This window comes from Saccopteryx leptura, chromosome 1 (genome assembly GCF_036850995.1).
Source record: "Saccopteryx leptura isolate mSacLep1 chromosome 1, mSacLep1_pri_phased_curated, whole genome shotgun sequence".
Lineage (NCBI taxonomy): Eukaryota > Metazoa > Chordata > Mammalia > Chiroptera > Emballonuridae > Saccopteryx > Saccopteryx leptura.
The window spans coordinates 371,729,339-371,743,528 of NC_089503.1; the positions used below are offsets into that span (position 1 = coordinate 371,729,339).

The 14,190-nt window shown below is 38.6% G+C and overlaps 1 pseudogene; it reads left to right on the forward strand.

The window, feature by feature from the left end:
* Positions 1 to 11,427: 11,427 nt before the first annotated feature.
* On the forward strand, positions 11,428 to 12,091 carry LOC136388473 (adaptin ear-binding coat-associated protein 1 pseudogene; annotated as a pseudogene).
* Positions 12,092 to 14,190: the final 2,099 nt, after the last annotated feature.

The window sequence follows — 14,190 nt, forward strand, 5'->3', positions numbered from 1 at the left end:
TATATATAATAAAATATTCATTTATGAGTACATGTGTATGTGGAGATGAGGTAGCAAGATTAATCTTTGAGAAAAAAAAATTGGTTACTTGAGTTAAGGTATGTGAGCATGTTTTAGAAACTATAATCATATAGCTATGCAGATGTTATTTGTAATTGTTTTTCTGCCAGAAAATAATATTCAAAAGTCTATGATATGTGTTGGTAGGGATGTCCATAGTACTGATTCAGTAACATCTGTGTTGTGTTTGTCTTGTTATAACTTTTAAATATATGTTAAATATTGGGTGTCCTGAGTTCCAGGACATGGAAAAGATCTTAGACTTGAAACACAATGCTTTTTTCTGGCAAGAAATTTTGAACGCCTCAATATCCCCTTCAAACTGAAGAAAGCACTCAAGAAGAGGGAGAAATGCAGAAAAAGCAACCAGTTTGTCTCTTAAGTAGTTGCTTGTCATACTCTCTAAATATATTTATGTAGCAAGTTTAGCATTCTTACATTTTTCATTATGACGAATTCTAATAGTTTTAAAAATATATTCTTTTTAAAATTTTTATTAATTTTTTATTTATTGTGTTTACATGGATTCAAGTGTCCCACTGAATATAACTCCCTCACCCCACATCCGTGTCCTTTTTATACCCTCTTTGCCCCCCTCCCCCTAACTCCCTCCCTGCTTCCCTCTAGGATTTGCTGTCCTGTTATCTATATCTCTGTGTTATGTATATATAATCTCTCTAATCCCTTCACCTTCTCTGATCCTATCCCTTCATCCCCTTTCCCTCTGACTGCTGTCCTTCTGGTCCCTGTGACCCCACCTCTGCCTCAATTCCATTCCTCAGTTCCTTTGTTCATTAGATTCCACATATATGTGAGATCATATGATATTTTTCTTCCTCTGCCTGGCTTATATCATAGTCCTTTTCTATTTCCATTGCAAATGAATTATATTTATTGATGAAATCCAAGAGAATAAAACCTCCATAGTTTCTACCAGTCTATCTACTACAAGAAAAAGAAAAAAAAATTAAACGGGTAGGTCAATGCCCAAGTCTTAAAGCAGCAGGGTCAATGCAGGGGCTCATTAATCATTGATTAAGCCTCAACTCAGTTGTCAATATTTATCAGCATTAACCACCACCCAACTGGGTCCTTTTTTAAGAACCATCTGAGTTAATAAGTTCTACCTACCTCACCACATATTCTGTGCCTAGTGTGTAAAATAGACAAGGAAATGCAGGAATATTGACACATAAAGGATAACTACAATGATATATTTATAGTGCAGTTAATCATCATTATTCCTGGTAGTTGTGTTCTATTAAATTGCTATGCACAGTAAATTAGGAAGCATTGAACCATTGCCCCAGAAGAAAGACATAGTTAGGTTCCTATGAGCCTCTGACCATATTTTTTGTCAACCATTCAATACATAACATTGTTCTATATTTGTTTTCCTTTAAAGATCTTTTTTTTATATATGTTGCTGATTCATTCTATGTTTAACTGCAGCTTCTCTAACATAGGTCAGGCTGTAAGGGACATCTCAGCCTTGTTGAGCTTAGAAACACAAGGCAGCACATCAGCATGACATTTTTGGGCTGTGAAAAACTACAAAAAAAAAAAAAAGGAAAAAAATTCAAAATATGTGGCACTAAACAGACCATAAAAAGACATTCATTTACAGTTTGAGAGCTGAAAGAAGAAGGCAGAGAGCCATCTTCTTCAGTTTTAACTGGGGACATACCCATTGGGCAACTCACATTTTTCACAGCTCTGCGTATGTCTGTGAATGACTCTGAAATCATTGCAAGTATTTAATTGCTTGGAGTGTCACATGGTTTGGAGTTAACCAAGACATGTTAGCTCGCAGGCAAATTCCCAAACACAGAATTCATGAAAAATGAGGTTCGATGGCATCTGGATGTGTAATTGGAATGTGGAGAGCTTTCCTAAATTAGTCTGAAAGGCTCAACCAGAGGTAATAAATACCTGGTTTCATCTCATGAAGTTCCCCCGAGGACAGATAGGAGTCTACCTCAGCTGCGGTTCAGGTGCCACTTCTGAGTAGTCAAGAGCAATGTTACGTAGCTCTTCCGGGGTCAGGCTCAAGTGGAAAGCGGGGACAGATGAGTCATGCAGTACCTTTGTCTCTGAGAGATAATGGGGTTAGGATGCGGGGGTGGAGGTGCAGTGTAGGAAGAGAACTTGATTCAATGAGGATGGTTGACTACTAGCATTATGTGGATTGCGGCAGGGGAAATTATGATCACTGTACTTGTTTTACCTCCTTTCTTTCCTCCCTGCTTTATTTCCTTCCTTTCATTCTTCCTTTTTGTTTTCTTCCTTCCTTCCCTCTCTCCCTCCCTTCCTTTCTCATCTTCTCTTTTCTCGGGTGAGAAAACTATGTATTCTGACCACTCTGTCGACGACACGGTAGCAATCAGATACCTGCAGCTGACTTGGATCCGTGTCCTCTGAGACACGTGGTTGTTGGTAATCTACATAATGTCACCTCCACTATGGGACAGAGGATATTCATAGTACAATCAGTTCTGCTCTGAGATGACATATGTATTGCAAAAGATCATCGCATTATGCAGATTATCACAATAAAAGCCACAGGGCTCATGAGACGAGGGGAACTAGAGCACAATACTCAAAATTTTAGTCAGTGACTCATTAGACAAAAAGCTAGGAGCCTAATAAACAGTAGCAAAGTTTTACATATGTTAAATGGTTAACAAATATATAAATAGCACAATAAATATGGTAATTTTCCGTGGGGAAAAAATAAGAAGCCCAAAGTTCTTTTGGGGAAGTGGGTATCCTAAGGATTGCAGGTGTTGTTACCATAAAAGGATGGAAGGAGGGCTCTGAAATTAGATGGAAAGTCATATACACATGTGTGTGCATATGGCTCTTGACACAGGACCCAGGCAATGAGCTGAGGTAGCTGGAAGTGTTTGAGGGGTGTGAGTTTTGTGTGCTCTTGGCATGCCTTTGTTCCAGGAGGTCCCGTTTTGTGCCTTCTCCAAGTATCTTCCACGGGTGGAATCGCACATAAGCAAATGCAAATCTGCTTTGTCCTCCCATTGGGTCTGAGTGTATCAATTATATCAGAACACATTCAGATCTTTGGCACCGGTATTATAACAAATTGACAATAATGTTAGTGGACTGTAGTGTGATTAAATTTTGGTGCAGGTTAAATTTCTACATTTTTTTCAGAAATCTTCACTGGCACGAGCTGTAGCAGTTGAATTTCATTTTATATCCATCGTTTCATCTCCTGAGTTTATACTTCACAGTATTTGGGCATCAGTGTGTGTATCTACTCAGTTCTTTGCTGTTTTCTTGCTGTTTATACTCCCTGAGGCTTGTTATTTTCTCAAACAATATGTGACTACAAAACGTGTACAAATCAGGTGGTCCCCTCAGGGGTCGGGAAACTTTTTGGCTAAGAGAGCCATGAACGCCACATATTTTAAAATGTAATTCCGTTGGAGCCATACAATGACCCGTGTGTGTTACGCATCATCCAATAAAAATTTAGTGTTGTCCCGGAGGACAGCTGTGATTGGCTAAAGCCACCCACAACTATGAACATGAGCGGTAGGAAATAAATGGATTATAATACATGAGAATGTTTTATATTTTTAATGTTATTATTATTTTTATTAAAGATTTGTCTGCGAGCCAGATGCAGCCATCAAAAGAGCCACATACGGCTTGCAAGCCATAGGTTCCTGAGCCCTGCCTTAAGTACATGGGGCACTGCTCTGTCTTCTGCTAAACAATTCACCCAACCGGTATAATCACATTGCCTCCGCTGGGCAAGGGTTTTTCTTAATACAGCAGCAGAGGGGTGTGTGGGCCTGGATTTTGGCCCAGGCTCAACATATTTTATCAACACTGTGATTTCCCTAGAGGCATGCCAACATAACAATATCAAAACATCAAGAAGCAAACCATGCTTTTAGTATTATAGCAAATTATAGAATATTTATTCAAAGGAGAAGTCTTTTCTGGAATTAAACTTTTTTTTTTTTTTTTTTTTTTTTTTAGCGAGAAACAGAGAGAGAGAGACAGAGAAAAGGACAGATAGGAACAGACAGGAAGGGAGAAAAATGAAAATGAGAAACATCAGTTCTTCTTGTGGCACCTTTGTTCATTGATTGCTTTCTCATATGTCCCTTGCCTGGGAGGCTCCAGCTAAGCCAGTGACCCCTTGCTCAAACCAGCGACCTTGAGCTCAAGCCAGTGACCTTGGGCTTTAAGCCAGTGACCATGGGATCATGTCTATGATCCTATGCTCAGGCCAGCAACCCCATGCTCAAGCTAGTAAACCTACGCTCAAGCCAGATGAGCCTGCACTCAAGCCAGCGAATTTGAGGTTTTGAATCTGGTTCCTCTGCATCCCAGGTGAATGCTCTATCCACTGTGCCACCACCTTGTCAGGCTGGAATTAAACTTTCATCTAAAATACTTTTCTTTCCCCTTGACCAAGGCTTCCTTGTGTTGTTTCCTCCAATAATTCTTGGTATCCCCATTCTCACTGTTTGCACACATCCCACATTACCCAATCTATGTTCATAGCTTAGCCAAGAGCTCTTCACAGCCCTGGCATCTTCCCAGGCCAAATTTCTTCCTAGGGGGTTGTAGAGATCTCCACAAATAGCACCCTGCCGATAACGACCTCTATCCTAGTTAGAACTTTTCTCTCTACAGTGCTCCTTAGTTGAGTAGCTTCTTTTCATGACCTAATTTCAAAGTAAATTATTCTTCATTTGCTTTACTTTTAATATTATGTTCTACTCAATTGACTTGTTGGCAACAGGAGTAAAAGGTACCCACAAAAGTTGATTCATTTACTAAATCCAGTCAGTATTGTAAAGAATCTTAGAAGTCAGTCCTGCCAAATGTTTGTCAAGCTGATATGATATATCAATATTTTTGTTAATGGGAAACTCACTGTTGAGGAAGTTTATTCAGCATTTAGAGAACTCTTCGATAAAGTTCTTCTTAATATGGCACTGACCTCTCTATTAAGATTGCTCAGCAATGCCAATTCCATCTCCTTAAGCCGCCAGAAAATATAAATACAAATTTTTGTCTCTAAGAAAGTCTCTAAAATACATTAATAGAGCTAACTTTCTCCACAAAGTCTGGATTCTTTCTTCTTCAGGTTCATGTTTATTTTTTCAAGGCAAATCTCAGAAAACATAGATATGAATCTTTATAGTGGTCATTTCTTTTCATTTTGAAGTTTGTTTCTGACAACATCCAGAATTTTAACTGGAGGTTGTTTTTAGTTTTGCTTTGACCTTTTACAATGCTTATCACAATGTAAAGCAGTAAGTAGATAATTAAAATATTAATTACTTGTGGTAGATTCTCTCTATGATGGATATTAGAATTGCTTTCACAAGAAACTTTACTTTCCTGACAGACATATTTACAGGTGATTTCATAAAATATTAAGATTCCAGGAATTTTCCATTCCTTTTGTTTACATAATTCTGCATATTCTGCTTGTTTATAATCAACTTGCCTTTTAACTTTCTTCTCTACTTTTATTTGACTAACAAATATCTAAACTTAAATGCCTATTAAATGTTAGAATTGCTAAGTGCATTAACTGCCTCTTAAAGTTCTGTTGTTTAGTTTTACAGACTACGAATGCCTCTCAATTGGTCTTGCTGCATGAAGAGAAGCTACAGACACACATACCCAAATATAGCCCCAGGTCAGATTTGTAGAATCCCTGACAACCTGCCATGGAGCTCAGTTCAATGAACAACCACAAGTCCTCACCAAGTCCACTGAATGTCTAATAATCTATCCTGCTTTGCTGTTATGCAGTTTACTCCCCCTGTAGCAACTCAGAAAACCCCAAAGATTTCAATCTTTTTATTGATATTTTATGCTTGTTTTCATACTGCATCTGTTATTGTCAAAGGAAAAGGCATTCTTCAGGCCTGATCTGCACAGTCTTGAAAAAAAAACTCTAAGAAAATAAAATGTGTGTGTGTGTGTGTGTGTATATATATATATATATATATATACACACACACACACACATTTATATATATATCTGGTGGAATACCAGTTTCTTAGAGTGGGAAGATAAAGTGTGAAACCAGTAACATTAAGGAGAGTGGGAAGAGAGAAAGAATATTTAAATGTTAAAATAAAAAATGTGAGTAGGCAGCACTGAACAATGTCTGTTTAAATCTCTTTTCTCTCAGGAAAGAATTAAACAATTTTTTTATCTTAAAGTATGACATAAAATGGATAGCCATTATAAAAGAGAGAAATTTCCCCAAATTTATCAATAGCATCCATGAAACAGTTTCTTTTATAAAATCGTTCATACTTTCTTTTCTTTTTTTTTTTTTATTTTAGTGAGAGAGACAGACAGGAAGGAAGAGAGATGAAAAGCATCAACTCGTAGTTGTGGCACCTTAGTTGTTCACTGATCACTTTCTCATATGTGCCTTGACTGGGGGCTCCATCTGAGCCAGTAGATAGGCTCAAGCCAGTGACCTTGGGCTTCCATAGAGTTATGGAACCATAGAGTTATGTCTATGATCTCATGCTCAAGATGGTGACCCTGCGCTCAAGCCAGAGACCCCGCACTCAAGCCGGACACCCTGGGTTTCAAACCTGGGTACTCAGCGTACCAGGCCAATGCTCTATCCACTGTGCCATCACCTGGTCAGGTAAAAAATCTTATAGTTATCTCTTATGAGGTGAACAGTCATCAGACATATTGACTGTTCCTTAATCACATGTGTATGATTGAGTTCTGGTGGTTGACAGGCTGAGTTGCCTGTCTTTCATTATCTGGAGGTTAGCCCAGGCTTACTCACAACATGGTGCTCACAGAATTTCCAAGGTCAGGGGTAAGGGAAGGAGTGGGTAGCAAGGTAGAGATAGACTCCACTTTTTGGTGGAAGAAAATAATTTGTATTTGGTTTGCAATCTACAATATCCAATTGACCTAACACCATTTATCCAACAAACTTTCCTTTCTCTACCATCCTTCTATGTTATTTTGCCATAAAGTAAACATGCATATATGTATGGTTATCAAATTACCTTTATTTAAAAATATTTGTAGATTGCTGTGATGTCATTTTTCATTTCTTATGTTAATTGTTTCACTCTGCTCTGTTAATCAGTCTCATCAGGGTGTTATCAATATTATTATTAGTCTTTTCTGAGGACCAACTGATAACTATTATGTATAAATCTGTAAACTGTTTTTTATTATATCTTTTGAACTTAATAAATTTCATCTACATTTGGGGGGTTTAGTTTTGTCAGTATCTTTCTAATATTTTTTTCTAATTAATGTCTACACTTATCAGTGTAGGCAATGTACTTTTGTTTTGTTTTGTTTTTTTACAGAGACAGAGAGAAAGAGTCAGAGAGAGAGAGAGAGAGATAGGGAAAGACAGACAGGAACAGAGAGAGATGAGAAGCATCAATTATTAGTTTTTCATTGATTGCTTTCTCATATGTGCCTTGACCATGGGGCTACAGCAGATTGAGTAACCCCTTGCTCAAGCCAGAGACCTTGGGTCCAAGCTGGTGAGCTTTGCTCAAACCAGATGAGCCCACGCTCAAGCTGGCAACCTCAGGGTCTCGAACCTGGGTCCTTCACATCCCAGTCTGATGCTCTATCCACTACGCCACTACCTGGTCAGGCCAATGTTATGCTTTTGTAATAAAGAACTTCTAAATCTGAGTTGCTTAAATAATGCAGTTGTATTTCTCCTTGTTTTGTTATGTCCATTTGGGGCTTTCCTCTTCAGAAATCATTATTCACACTCTGTGCCTTCAGTATACCGAGGGCCAGCGTATCACAATGGTAACTTCTAGTGTTTCTCTGAGATACAGTATTTGCATTTTCACTGAGGTCAGAGCCTCAATCAAAATCCGTGAATGCAAAATAATAAAATTTAAATGTTAGGAACGACTCAGGATAAAGAGCTCAGATGGTTTATTAATTACTCACAAATAATCGTCGTGTGATTAGGGTATGCTATATGTAACTAGTGCAAGGTTTGTTTTGTTTTATTTTGTACTTAGCTTTATGGAGAATTTTAGATGACAAATGCCTAGGTTTTTATCTTCTTTTTTTTTTATGTATGTCAGAGGTCCTGCAGATTCTCTAGAAAATGCTCTGTGTGATTTACAAGGAAAATACTTCAGAAATGCTAAAACAAATTGACAGCATTTTTTCAGAATCATGTGACTCCCTAGGACAAAATTTCAGTCTTCTGAGCCTGAGAACTCCTCTCTGAGGGGATCCTATTTTACAGAATCATAGGTACAACCAAAAGGCCTGGAGGGGCATCCTATATAAGATGTTATTTGAAAGTCGTAAATTACTTTTAACAAAGTGTATAGATTGCTGAATCCGGTATCCTCTACATATAGCAAAATTAATGCTTTGGGGCTTTCTTTTAAGCTTGAATAAAGCTGGGTAGAGACTGGGTTATCTTTCGTGCAGTGCTGGGTGTCAACATAATAATTACATTCCATTACAATTTGTCTGGAGGGAGAAATTGAAGGTGAGGGGTATGGCCCAGTCCATTGGACAGTTTAAAGTTCTTGCTGAGACACAGGATGCATCTCTTAGCTTTTATGTGTATTCAGCTCATAGCCTCGATAAAAGAAGTAAATCCCTCTTCAAAGAGGCTTTGGAGTAGCCACTCGCTGTCTCGCTGCTTCACTAATATACATACTTTCTTTCACTTTAAACTCTATGCTGACTCAAAGTTGCACTCTTTCTTGTGTGAAGCCAGGAGCGCACAGTGGGTCACACACCTTCGGGTCCCTGGAACCCCTAGAATGGCTGCATCACTTTGGAATGTTGTGATAACTGCCAAGTGAAATGATGCATCGAGCGTACAGGGACTGCTCAACAAATGCCAGTCTCCTGCCCTCCATTGTTCTTCTGCTTAAGTCACTTATTACACCGCCTTATCATTTCTATCTTTCTTGTTTTACATTTAAGTAAGATTGCAACTATCACTGCAGGTGTGTTTCAGCCCTTAAAGTGTAAACTGCAGGGTATATGACTGTTTATCATTGCATTTCCAGGTGGTCCACACCTTGGCTTAAAAAAGATACTTGAAAGTATTTATAGAATAAAAATATGAATTTTCACCTTTCCTATAAAACTTCCCTTGAACAGTCTACTGCCTATTGCTATGTCTTTTCTCCAAAATAATAACTTATAAAAAACCAAAAACTTTCCTATCTGTATCATCCTTTTGGCAATCATAAACCTGACTTTTTATGTTATTTTAAATGTCAATTTACCATGTATAATTTGAGTTTTCTCTTGTTAAATCTCCTAAGGTGGGTTGTGAAAAAAAAAAAATCTCCTAAAGTGAGTTGTGAAGTTTTTCTATGAAATGGTCAGGTATGTAAGAGACAAATAAAAGGTCAAGGAGATAATTCAACTTTCACGGGTTAAACTAACATTGTCTTTCTCCTATGGTTTTGAAACTTGCAGTTTTAATATTAAGAAACATTAGGAGTATTTAGTTTGAAGTGTTTTAGTCTCATTCATTGCAATTAAAACCAACGTTATTATTCTATGACTGGAATATGGCCTGGGAATTTTAATAGACAATCAGTCTTGGAAAACTAGCTGGAAAGTGATTGCTCTTTAATTGAAATTGTCACAGTCCATCTTTTTAAAACTATTTCAGGACTCAAACAAATGAGAATAACTTGAAATCCAAAACCTCATTTTATGGTGATGCAGGGAGGCTAGAGTTTGAGTGGTAAGCAATCCATGAGCTCACAGGCTAGATACGCAATTGCAAAACATGGATGATATAGTATAGAACTGTTCACTTGAAACATATATATAATGTTATTAACCAATTTCACTCCAATAAACTATATACAAGAAAGACTGTTATTTAGCCATGAAAAAAAAAATATATAGGCTTTTCTAAATGCTAAACACAAAACTAAACCTTCATTTGTGCAGGAGAAGGTGAGTCACTTTTCTTTAATGAAACTACAACTTAGATTTATATTAATACCTATCCCAAGAGCAAATGTTGATCTGTCTGCTCAACAAGCAGGCTTGCAGCTTAGATTCGTTCTCTGACAAGCTGTTGCCATCCCGTCACAGAGCCTGCGGAAAGCCAGCTCCTCGCCATGGACCATGGAATTTTCCCAATTCATTGTCTTCCATTTTGTTTCCGAAGTAGTCTTTACATTTCCTAAGTAACACTGCACTTAATTTCTCTAGGATCATTATTTCATCATCCAGTTAACCACATTACCAGGAAGCCATAAAAATTTGTGTAGAAGTCTTCCATTCGCTGGTTTTATTTTTACATACCACTCTACTTTGCTAAATAGCCCTGTTCCCCCTTCACTTTTTAGTCTTTCACGGTGTTAACAAGTCCTGTCTTCTTTACAACTGAACATGTCTATAAAACTAAGTTTCTTTTCTTTTTCCTCTATTTTATGCCTTAAAGTCCCATAAGAATAAGTTTCTATTTTATTTTGCTACATAGTCTGAAAGAAGTGACCCAACTTATGGTTATTGTGCAACAAGAAAGTAGGTTTCATTGTTATAAAATTATTTGTGATTGCAGTTCATTATTTAGATAGTTGCTTTGTTTTCTCCATTAAAGTTGCTGTGGTTGGTTATTCATTGTAATGCAAAATACACTGATACACAGAAAAAATTAATTAGTATATACTAAAATAAATATGTATTTCAGGATATATGAGCAATGATATTAAAAAAAGAAACTGAAGAAAGTTAGCCCTGGCCAGTTGTCTCAGCAGTAGAGCATCAGCCTGGTGTGTGGAAGTCCCAGGTTCAATTCCCAGCCAGGGCACACAGGTGAAGCACCCATCTGCTTCTCCACCCTTCCTTCTCTCCCTTCTCTCTATCTCTCTCTTCCCCTCCCGCAGCCAAGGCTTCGTTGGAGCAAAGTTGGCCCGGGCGCTGAGGATGGCTCCATAGCCTCCATTTCAGGTGCTAGAATGTCTCTGATTGCTGCAGAGCAACACCCCAAAGGGGCCGAGCATTGCTCCCTGGTGGGCATGCTGGGTGGATCCCAGTTGGGCACATGCAGAAAAGTCTGTCTGTCTGCCTCCCCCCCTCTGCTTCTCACTTCAGAAAAATACAAAAAATAAAAATTAATAAAACTGAAAAAAGGAACCTCATTGAAGCACTTAGATGCTAGTTTTAAATAGATTTATTTATAAAGATATATGTTGAAATCAATAAAAACCAACCCACTTTACTTTCAATAAAAGGTACTAAACTAACAGATATTAGGAGATGAAACCTCTCATCTAGAATCAAAAGAGAGGATATGGGAAGTTGGAACACTAGTCTGCCCTGTATGTGAAATCCTATTTCAGTATCTAATGGCTTCTTCCCTGGGCCTCCAATTGAAGGTAACAGGGGAGCTCTTGGCTTATGCACCAGTAGAACAGTAGTACTCTGGTATTGCTGTGGAGACAGGGAAAGATCCCAGCTGCCACTTTGTAATCCAGATCTAAAAGGTTTTTGGACATGGTGATTTCATTAGCATTGGCCTCACAGATGGGAAGAATGCCACCAACTTGAATGACTCCTTGCAAGATCACTTCAAGTGGGTAAAGCAAGAATCTGAGATTTCCAAAGAATCTCAGGAAATGGACATGCATCCCAAGTTGATTCTGGGCTTTAAGGAAGGACGGAACGTCAAGTTGAGTATTAGGCACATTACAACTAAGAGGTACTTCTAAGCCCAGGACAGTAAGAACTGGGGGCTTAGCTTACCTTCAAACCCTCCTGGAGGCCAAGTCACCAATCCCCCACTGTTCTCTTCAGTTTCCCTGAGCAATCCTATCACTCCGCCACTCATTCCAAACTCTCACCATTCTGGTGGTGATGCAGATAGCCTTTTGGACTGGGGTTCTCCTGCTCCTGCCACAACCCCAGCACCAGCTCCAGTCTCTGCCAGCAACGGTGTGTGGGAAGACCTAGCACTCCATCCAGATCTCTCCAAACCATGCACCACGACCAGCCGACTGGGTCCAGTTCTGAAGAGCATTGACAGGACATTAAGGACAGACTTGAAGAACGAAAGTGATTTGAGGGCACCATTCTGTAAAGGAATTTAGGACCCTCTTCTCTCTCTAGCACCAAAAGGACTAGACAATCTTTTCCATAGCTTCTCCCTTGCATTCATACTGGTTTATATCACTCCCCTATGCTGTTACTTTCTGTACAGCCAGGAAAGTGTCTCTTGTCTTTTCTTCACTATCAAAGCAAGGGAACAGAACATCTCATCACACTTGGACTGACGCTGCAGGGTTCCAAAGGCCAGGGCTCTGTGAGGGAGAAATGACCTTTAGCATCTGCAAAATTATTTTCCAGCTTTTAAATTCTTTAACACATTTCAGAATCATCTTCTGACCCTGTGTCCTCTTTGTGAAGCCCTACTTAGCAATTCCAGTGGCAACAGTAGCTTTGAAGCTTCTTTATTCTCTAACCCAAGACTCTGAAATGGGCAGACTGACCTCAGTGTTTATTCTCCTTCAGGCTTATCCTATTCAGAGAGCATCCTACTCATAAGCTGCTGGGCGCAGCTTCATCACCCTGTCCTGTGTTTCTATTTCCTATAATAAGAGGGCTGTGTTGATGGCACCTTCGCTATTGTTTGGTTTGTTGACTAGCATGGCATATTTGATCAATGGATGTCTCTTGGGTGAAAAAGCTTCAAGGAGCTGTGTTTTCCAAGTTGCATTCTAGAGAAGTGTTTACAGTAAGTTCTTACTTCACATTGACAGGTTCTGTGACTTTAAGCTAAACCACTTAAAGTAAAACCAGTTCACCACAGGCCAGTTGCCATAAACAAGAGTTAAGTTCCTACAGCATCTTATCAGCAGCACAACAAAACAACATCATGAAAGGATCTGCTGTATTTTCTTGCAGCTCTTTTGAACTGCTGCTTTTGAAGCGCAGCATGACTTTGTATTTGCCTGTGATGATTTTGACCTAAAGTTGAGGGGTTAGAGTTTTTAACCTGATTTGTAGAGCAGAGAGGTTGAAAGCACTTTCCTCTAGTTCAGTACCCACATGGCCTTGCTGCCTGTGGTCTCTCTCCATAAACATTTTTCAGTCCATCTAGGTCTTTAGTAGAAAAGGTGCTATTCCATGTATCATCACTTATGAGGAAAACTGGAGAGCCACTGCTTCAGCTATAATAAGTTATGCCCCAATGGTGGCTTTGATATCCATCATCGAGGGATCTCAACAGCAGGCTGCTCTCCCGCACTTCCCTTTCCCTCTGCCCCACCATTCCTTTCCCAGTGCCGTGAAGAGAGTCCCCTTTCCTACATGATTGGAACTATTTTGTTTGTCAAAAGGCAGTTTTGAGGATGAAATTAAAAGATATCATTTCTTCCCTTAGTACCTATTTGGATGTGAACACTCTGTCTAAAGGGAGTCTTTATATTTAGTTTCAAAGTATGTTCTTTCTTTGGGATTTCATTCTTGATTCCTTTTCACTTTGGGTGCTTTTCATTGCCTCCCCTTCCAGGAAGCTCATTTCTTCCAGAGCTGGGGCAGAGCATCTTAAAACTCCATAGAAAACTCTGAAAAGAAGGTCTACAGAATCACTAATGACTAACGATTGGGAACGTATTTTTCTGTCTTCCTCCACTCTGTGTTCTTTGTATTCTCAAGGTGATAATATGTTATCTGAATTGCTGAAAAGCTGATAATGAATTTTAAGATATATGTATATAAAATATGTGCTGTATTGGTGTAATAATGGTAATTAAAAATATGGAAAAAACTGGTATATGTTTTCTTTTTATTCAATGATAACATTATATTACATTTTTAGATGGCTATTATGGCAAAGGAAGAACATTTCCTCTACCTTTTTAAGTTTTTCTAGCCACTCTAATAATCAAATCAACAGGAAACAAATCCTTAACAACAAGATACCCCGCATTTAATCACGAACGTGCATATGGGAACCCCATGTACATGACAGAGACCTCACATACATGAGAGGTTCAGAGACAGAAAGTTAAGATTTGGTATACATACATCCTGAGTTAAGAATAAGTTAGGTAAGAGGCCTTGGACTTCAGGGAAGAAAGGGCATTTGCCTAACCATAAGAGCAGAACTC